This window comes from Eretmochelys imbricata, chromosome 1, assembly GCF_965152235.1.
Source record: "Eretmochelys imbricata isolate rEreImb1 chromosome 1, rEreImb1.hap1, whole genome shotgun sequence".
NCBI lineage: Eukaryota > Metazoa > Chordata > Testudines > Cheloniidae > Eretmochelys > Eretmochelys imbricata.
The window spans coordinates 7,494,670-7,502,945 of record NC_135572.1 but is presented as its reverse complement, the minus strand read 5'-3'; the positions used below and the strand labels follow the sequence as shown (position 1 = coordinate 7,502,945).

Below are 8,276 nucleotides of genomic sequence, written 5' to 3'. Positions count from 1 at the left end.
ACTTCCTGATTTGGCCAGGGCAATTCCTTTTTTAAGCCCTCTCTCAGCCTCCCTCATCTTTTTATTTCCCCCATACACACTCCAAATGAGCCATTTGTCCCGGTTGCTCTTGATGACTTTATCAGTTGGGAGGAGGAAACAGGACTAATTCCCACTTCTGTGAGAAAAGTGGGGAAGTGGGGAACGGAAGAAAGTTCTGGGGAGGTAACGGGAGACGCCAGCCCCAAAAAGGGTGAGGCAGAGGAGCGGGGGAGGGTGTTCAGCATTCCAGCCAAAGTGACAGCCTCTTGAGACCTCAGTGGGCCCCTGTAGGGTTCCAGCGATGGTCAACAGTCTCGTATGGGGAGAGAAACTGGAGGTCTCCAGTTTTGTCCTTGGGAAATATGGTCACCCTAAGCGGGTGCTCTGCATGGGAGGCCAATGGGGGATGAGTGCTGCCACCCAGGGGTGTGGTCCTGTAGCATGAGGGAGCTGGGCTCATGGGTGGAGCGAGAGTTGGGCTGGAAAACAAGAGAGTCCCGTCCCCCTCCCCCCTCCATGAAAATTTTTGACTCAGATGAAATGTTGCCTTTTCCCCCATTTTTGCAGGTGAGTTTTCATAAAAAATGGATGATTGTTCTCTGAAAGCTCAGCTGCTAGGATGCTGCCCAGCTGCAGCTGCCTGGATCCCCAAGAGAAACTGGAGGCCTTTGATCGCCTCTCCCTCATCATGGAAATGAAGGTTGCACTGACCGAGTCTCTGGCTGCACTCTGGGTATGGAAAGGTTGAAACCTTCCGACCAGTCTGTGGCTGGGACATTGTGCCCATCAGCTACTCTAACCAGCCCTCCCATCTCTCTGCAGCACCCGCCACCCTGTTCAGCAGATGCTGTCGGCAGTGGCTACTGTGACAGGCCCTAGGAGCACATCTCTGATGAGCCTGTGGTAGCAGGGAGCTGGAGAGGGTCCTAGAGCAGTTGTGGAGTCCCAGAGATTGTGGGTGGGGGGGCCTAGCTACCAGTGGGTCACTGAGCTCTGTGCCAAGCTTTGGGGATCCCAGGATCCTGCGTCCCCTTTTTCATTCCTCATGGAGAAGGGAAGGGATCCCTCCCACACCATAATGATCCCAGGAAATATTGTGGAATCCTCCTTCCCTGGCCTGCACTCTGGATTTGTACTGCAGGAAAGGGGGTTGCTGGGGGGTATAATATAATTATTATTAGTCTATTTTATTTTCTTTCAGCAAGATCACAACTGTGACAGCATTGTCGTTATGACTCAGCCATCCCCAAGGTAGCCATGTGACTAATCAGAACCATACAAGAAGTGATGACAAGCCCGGATTCCAGAAATACAGGCTGTAGGAGGGCTTGTGCTGTGGTCTAGTTAGGTAGGATCACCACACATCCTCTGTGATTTGGCCTCCTGCAGTTTGCCATTGTCTGTCTGGGGTTAAAGCTGTTGCACCCAAAGCCAAGCATCTGAGCTTCCCTGGAGGCCAAGTGGTCCCCAGGGGAATGTGCCGGCAGGCTTCATAAATACACCTACCTCCCCGTCTGAACAGATACTGCCTGCTGCCTGTGCAATCTCTAAGATGACTCCTTGTCCTTTTGGGCGAAGACCTCTGGTGTCAGCAGCTCCACGCCGAGCAGGAACTGGATACGTTGGCAGGTTTCACTGTCTTTAAAATGTGAAGTGATGTGTAAAGGCTGGAAGCTGTTTCCATGGGCAGATGTTCTGTGCAGCGGCAGAGGGTTCTCTGCTGGGCTTTTCTGGGTGGCTGAGTGATGGGGCTGGCGGCAGGGCAATGCTAGCTCGCTTGGGAACCCCTTCTCTGCATGTGCCCACGCTCCATGGGGCTGCTGAAGCTGCACAAATATCTCACATTGAATGTGAGCAATCTCCGAGCGTTAAAACCCCAATGCCCCACGTCAGGATTTCTCAAGGGCTACCATGTCTAGAGGTGCCGTGTGCTCTGGCCCCAATACTGCCAGGCACTGAGAGAGACAAGACCCCATGGAATGTCAGTGACTAGTTCCCAAATCGCCTCAGGTTTATTTATTCCTGAAAATTTAATCAGTAAATGCATTTTCAAAGGTTTTATTTTCTTGCTGGACTGTAACCGCAGGAATTCAGAGCTGTGTTACTCTGTGGTCACAGGTCCAGTAGGGCATATTTCTATTTCCTGACTGGCCGAGGTCTCCAGCACTTCTGCCCTTTGGATACCACTCAAAGTTACTGGCATCTCTGCCCTTTTCTGGTCTCTAAGAGCCAGATGTCAGACCTCAGAATCTGCCCTCTCCTAGGGTGGAATCCTGTGATCCTCCCACCCTCAGACTGCGCCCTGGGCTACAGGACACTGCAGGCCAACTCTGCTTTGCCCCTCAGGTCTGCGTGGGCTCGACACCAATGGTTCTTCCCTTTGGAAGCCTGTGAGTGGTGATGACATGAGTGACCAGCCCGCCTTCTTGAACCAAACTACTGTTTAGTCTAACCAGTAGGAATAAAGAGTAACATGAGCAAAAAAGAGGGTTTTCAACAACAGCACACTTTCTGACCCCAAGTCCTCCCACTCTGACCGGGACTCACGCAGGCCGAGGGCCTGCAGGCTTCCCCAGCCGTGTCCATGACTGTCGCTCTGAAGAGCTTCACAGCCTTCTGAATCCAGTAACGTGGCTGGAGCCCAGAAATAGGCTCTGCTAGCTTGTACCTCTGGTGCTGTCTCTCAACCTCATTGAGGTGGTTACTGAGCAATGGCTTTCCTTGAACTATTGCTTCCCTTCCTTCTTGTTTTTCAGCAGCCTGCTATTAAACTCAGAAGAGCCATACTGGTTTCACTGAATGTAGCCATAACATGAACATCCCAATAGTTCACCCCTGTCACTATGCAGGAAACATCCCAAGAACTGGGTTTAACATACACATTCATTATAGCAGTGCAGCTCCATGCCTGTCACAATGCTGTTCCAGTGTGCTAGATATTTTATGAATAGAGGACATAGGCAGTCTGAGAGACAGAGAGAGCAATGGACTACATTCCTGTGGGAAATGAAGTTCCATTTCCATGAATACCCATGCATTTGACTTTGAAATCACTTCCTGCAAACCCTCATCATGCCTGAATAATAGGTGCTGGGGTCACTGTGTACTAGAGGTTTCAGAGTAGCAGCCGTGTTAGTCTGTATCCACAAAAAGAAAAGGAGGACTTGTGGCACCTTAGAGACGAACCAATTTATTTGAGCATAGCTCCCAAAAGCTTATGCTCAAATAAATTGGTTTGTCTCTAAGGTGCCATAAGTCCTCCTTTTCTTTTTGTGTACTAGAGAGGGAGAGCTCAGAGAGTGAATCTTCTCTATCCTGACCCCAATGCCTGTTACCACGCCGGACACAGGCCACAGACTGACAGAACAGAACCTGAGGAGAACCAGTCAGCTATTAACCCAGGGACAGGGAGCTACTAAACTTTTGTTTGCTGATAAGGGACTGAATGAGGGCTGTGATCTGAGATCTTTTCAGATTCTGAAGAAATCCAGATAAGAGACGCTACTTTTCAGCCCCTCTCTAACCTGCAAAATCATCTCTGATGGGAAAGAATGGGTTCACATGTGTGTATGAAAGTACAGACATCTAAATGTTATGCCACAACTTTTCATTGTAATACAAATATTACAAACTAAGCTTTCAGACATGCATGTATATCGAAAGCCTGCAGCAGAGTTGTTGGAATCTCTACAGGAAGGAGCAGTAGTAATTTTACTGTTTAATGGCTTTTGCTTTAGAAAGTATTTCAGAAGTGTAGAATCATAGAATCAGAAGATTAGGATTGGAAAAGACCTCAGGAGATTATCAAAGAGGCAGTGGCATAATTTGAACACTCAGCAGTGGAGAAAATAAAAAAAATATACAGATAGTGAGGCCATCAGTGCAGGACAAATAAATAAATAAATAAATTCAATGACTGTTCTCACCATGCAGTTGCCTTGTGTTTACACAGATATCATGATACCATGGGCCACACTCAAAAGTGGAGGGCCAGAAAGGGAGTCTGTGGGAAAGTCACATTGTAAATTCACACGTTGCTGAAGCGGGCTGTGGAACTCCCAGCCACAAGATATCAATGGGGCCAAGAGTATAGTAGGATTCAAAAAGGGACTAGATGTCTATATGGGTAACCAAAAAATCAAAATACAGTAGTGAGGATAATGTTAAAAGAGTCTTGGAAGGGTCTTAAACTTTCCAGATTTATACCACAAAATATGTCCAACTAATGGGTTTCAGGGGGAAACTTTCCCAAGGAGCAGGTTATATCATAGCTGCTTATTGCAAGGTTTCTTCCACCTTCCTCTGAAGCATCTGGAACTGGCTACTGGATCCTAAGCTAGATGGACTTCAGGTCTGATCCAGTTTTGCAGTGCCTGTCTTCCTATCAAAGATGTAAATCCAAGACTACGTTTTTGCTGATCTTCCTTGAGCTCCTAAGAGTCTCTAGACTTACATTGAGAGCACAATGAAGTCTTGTTAAATATTATCAAGTCTCCTGTTCTTTTTCCTTTCAGGAAGGAAAGCTCAAAACTCCTTGGACCTACCCATGACATTACGTCAGCTGTCAATGACACCAAATTCAAATCTGTTGTGTTCTTTCTCACTGGCATAGCTGGACAGGAATACCTCCATCTCTGGATCTCTATTCCTTTCTGCTTTATATATGTTATCTCAATAATAGGAAATTCAGTCATTCTGTTCATTATAAAAACAGATCCAAACCTTCATGAGCCCATGTACATTTTCCTTTCCATGTTGGCTGTCACAGATTTTGGCTTATTGATAGCCACCATACCGACGATACTGGGCATATTCTTGTTTAACACTAGGGACATCAGCCTCAATGCCTGTTTTGCTCAGCTCTTCTTCATCCACTCACTTGCAAAAATTGAATCCTCCATGCTGTTACTGATGGCCTTTGACCATTTCATCGCAATCTGTAACCCACTGAGATAAGTTTCCATCTTAACTCCACCAAAAATAGCCAAGATGGGGTTGATGTTTCTGCTCAAAGGGGTGGCTGTAGCATTACCATTCCCCATTCTCCTGAAACGGTTCCGATACTGTCGAGCCAACGTCCTCTCCCATTCCTACTGCCTGCACCAGGATGTCATGAAGTTGGCTTGTTCGGATATCACAGTCAACTACATCTATGGCTTATTTACTACTCTCTTCACGTTTGGATTGGACTCTTTGCTCATCTTCCTCTCTTACATGATGATCCTCAAAACAGTGCTGAGCATCGCATCCCACACGGACTGCCTCAGGGCCCTGAACACCTGCGTCTCCCACCTCTGCGCCGTCCTGCTCTTCTACACACCAAACATCGGCCTGGCTGTGATACACAGATTCAGGAATGGTTCTTCTCACTTGCTTCAGATTCTCCTGGGATATGTCTACCTTCTGGTCCCGCCCCTGATGAATCCAATCGTGTATAGCGTGAAAAGCAAACATCTTCGTGTGAGGATAATCAGGGCGTTTGTCAAGTGAAGAGTGATTTCATCCCCCATCTCCAGCACTGGACACACAGTAGACAAAAAACACAGGTGACAGCCACGGCCACCTGTTCCATCCTGGTTCCTTTTACCCTAAGGCCCCTCTCTCTGCCCTATCTCTTCCCCCAAGGTCCCACCCCAACTACTCCCCTTTACCCGAGACTCTTCCCCAGCCCCAGGCTACAGCCCAGAGCCAGGACATGGTAAGAGCTACCCAGAGACCACAACACCGTGAGGAGCCAGAGACTCTCCACATTTTACCCACCCAGGATGTGAAACCCATGGAAGGTGGACAGTTCAGGGATTAAAACAGCAGCCTGAGTTCTGGTAGCAGCTCTTACCATAGCCCGACTCTGGCCTGGCTGGGAGGCAGAGAGTCAAGGAAAGAGGAGGAGCAGGGGGCAGGACTTAGTGGAAGAGATGGGGCAGGGAGCAAGGCTTTAGAGGAAAAAGGGGAAGTAGGGGCAAGTCTGGACAAACGCTGACCCCAGCAAGTAGGATGCAGGGGTGTGGGGGTTCCTGAGTAAAGGAGGAAGATGGGGCTGGAGGGTCGGACAGCCTGTGTGTTGGAGAAGATTAAATTAATGTGACCCCACAAAGGGGGCTCCTCTTTTAAGTATCACAGGTTGAGAGTAAGTCATTGCTTGGACCTTATCTTTGAAAACTCATGGCGATCAGGGGAAGTCCCGGAAGACTGGAAAAAGGCTAATGTACTGCCAATCTTTAAAAAAGGGAAGAAGGAGGATCCTGGGAACTACAGGCCAGTCAGCCTCACCTCAGTCCCCGGAAAAAAATCATGGAGCATGTCCTCAAGGAATCAATTCTGAAGCACTTAGAGGAGAGGAAAGTGATCAGGAACAGTCATCATGGATTCACCAAGGGAAGGTCATGCCTGACTAATCTAATTGTCTTCTATGATGAGATAACTGGTTCTGTGGATGAGGGGAAAGCAGTGGACATGTTATTCCTTGACTTTAGCAAAGCTTTTGACATGGTCTCCCACAGTATTCTTGTCAGCAAGTTAAAGAAGTATGGGCTGGATGGATGCACTACAAGGTGGGTAGAAAGTTGGCTAGATTGTCGGGCTCAACGGGTAGTGATCAATGGCTCCATGTCTAGTTGGCAGCCAGTATGAAGTGGAGTGCCCCCAGGGTTGGTTCTCCTTCCGGTTTTCTTCAATATCTTCATTAATGATCTGGAGGATGGTGTGGATTGCACCCTCAGCAAGTTTGCGGATGACACTAAACTGGGAGGAGTGATAGATACGCTGGAGGGTAGGGACAGGATACAGAGGGACCTAGACAAATTGGAGGATTGGGCCAAAAGAAATCTGATGAGGTTCAAAAGCGACAAGTGCAGAGTCCTGCACTTAGGACCAAAGAATCCAATGCACCACTACAGACTAGGTACCGAATGGCTCGACAGCAGTTCTGCAGAGAAGGACCTTGGGGTGACAGTGGACGAGAAGCTGGATATGAGTCAACAGTGTGCCCTTGTTGCCAAGAAGGCCAATGGCATTTTGGGGTGTATAAGTAGGGGCATTGCCAGCAGATCAAGGGATGTGATCGTTCCCCTCTATTCGACCTTGGTGAGGCCTCATCTGGAGTACTGTGTCCAGTTTTGGGCCCCACACTACAAGAAGGATGTGGAAAAATTGGAGAGAGTCCAGCGAAGGGCAACAAAAATGATTAGGGATCTGGAACACATGACTTATGAGGAGAGGCTGAGGGAACTGGGATTGTTTAGTCTAAGGAAGAGAAGAATGAGGAGCGATTTGGTAGCTGCTTTTTATAAACTGAAAGGAGGATCCAAAGAGGATGGATCTAGACTATTCTCAGTGATAGCAGATGACAGAACAAGGAGTAATGGTCTCAAGTTGCAGTGGGGGAGATTTAGGTTGGATATTAGGAAAATCTTTTTCACTAGGAGGGTGGTGAAAAACTGGAATGGGTTACCTAGGGAGGTGGTGGAATCCCCTTCCTTAGAAGTTTTTAAGGTCAGGCTTGACAAAGCCCTGGCTGGGATGATTTAGTTGGGGATTGGTCCTGCTCTGGGCAGGGGGTTGGACTAGATGACGTCCAGAGGTCCCTTCCAACTCTGATATTCTATGATTCTTAGAGGGAAGGTCAGTGTGCCTACAGGGCCACCTCAGGCCTGAAGGAGGCAACATAGGGTGGATCCTGTTCACAGGGACTTGGCCAGAGTTTGCTGTGCTCTAGGAAGCTGTTACCTGGGCCGATGTAAGCGCAGCCCTCATGCTGCTCTAAACTCCAATGAGGCAGGGGGAGAACAGGCCAGCGAATCAAACCTCTCTAACTGGCTCCGTGCCTTCCCCACTCTCTGCCGCCCAGGGGGGAGCTCTGCTGGCGCAACAGAGAATCCAGCCAGGCCTGTCACCATTCAGGAGTCTGGAAGGCTGGTCCTGTGGTCTGGGCATGGCTCTGCAACACAATGCAAGAGAACTGGGTTTCATTCCCTTACTGTGGGCAAGCCGTTGGCTGTCTTAGCCTCTGCTCAAGTGCATAATAGCTCTACTCTGCCTCACAGCAGTGGCAGGAGGATAAATACATTGAAGGTGCTCAGACACTCTGAGACCCAAAGATCAGGGTGGTGTCAGGGTTCCACAGAGCAACACCTCAGACATTTGTGTATAAAAGGCCTCTTACCACAGCCTCCTGTGACAGCTGTCTTCTGGGAAGCCCCATGACTCCAGCCCCTTAGTGTCTGTGGCAGATGTGGGGATGCTTGGGGCTGACAGTG

At 48.6% G+C, this 8,276-nt stretch overlaps 1 pseudogene; it reads left to right on the top strand.

Annotated features, from left to right (window-relative positions):
- The first annotated feature begins 640 nt into the window (after positions 1-640).
- Positions 641-5,511, top strand: LOC144259690 (olfactory receptor 51G2-like; annotated as a pseudogene).
- The last annotated feature ends 2,765 nt before the right edge of the window (positions 5,512-8,276 follow it).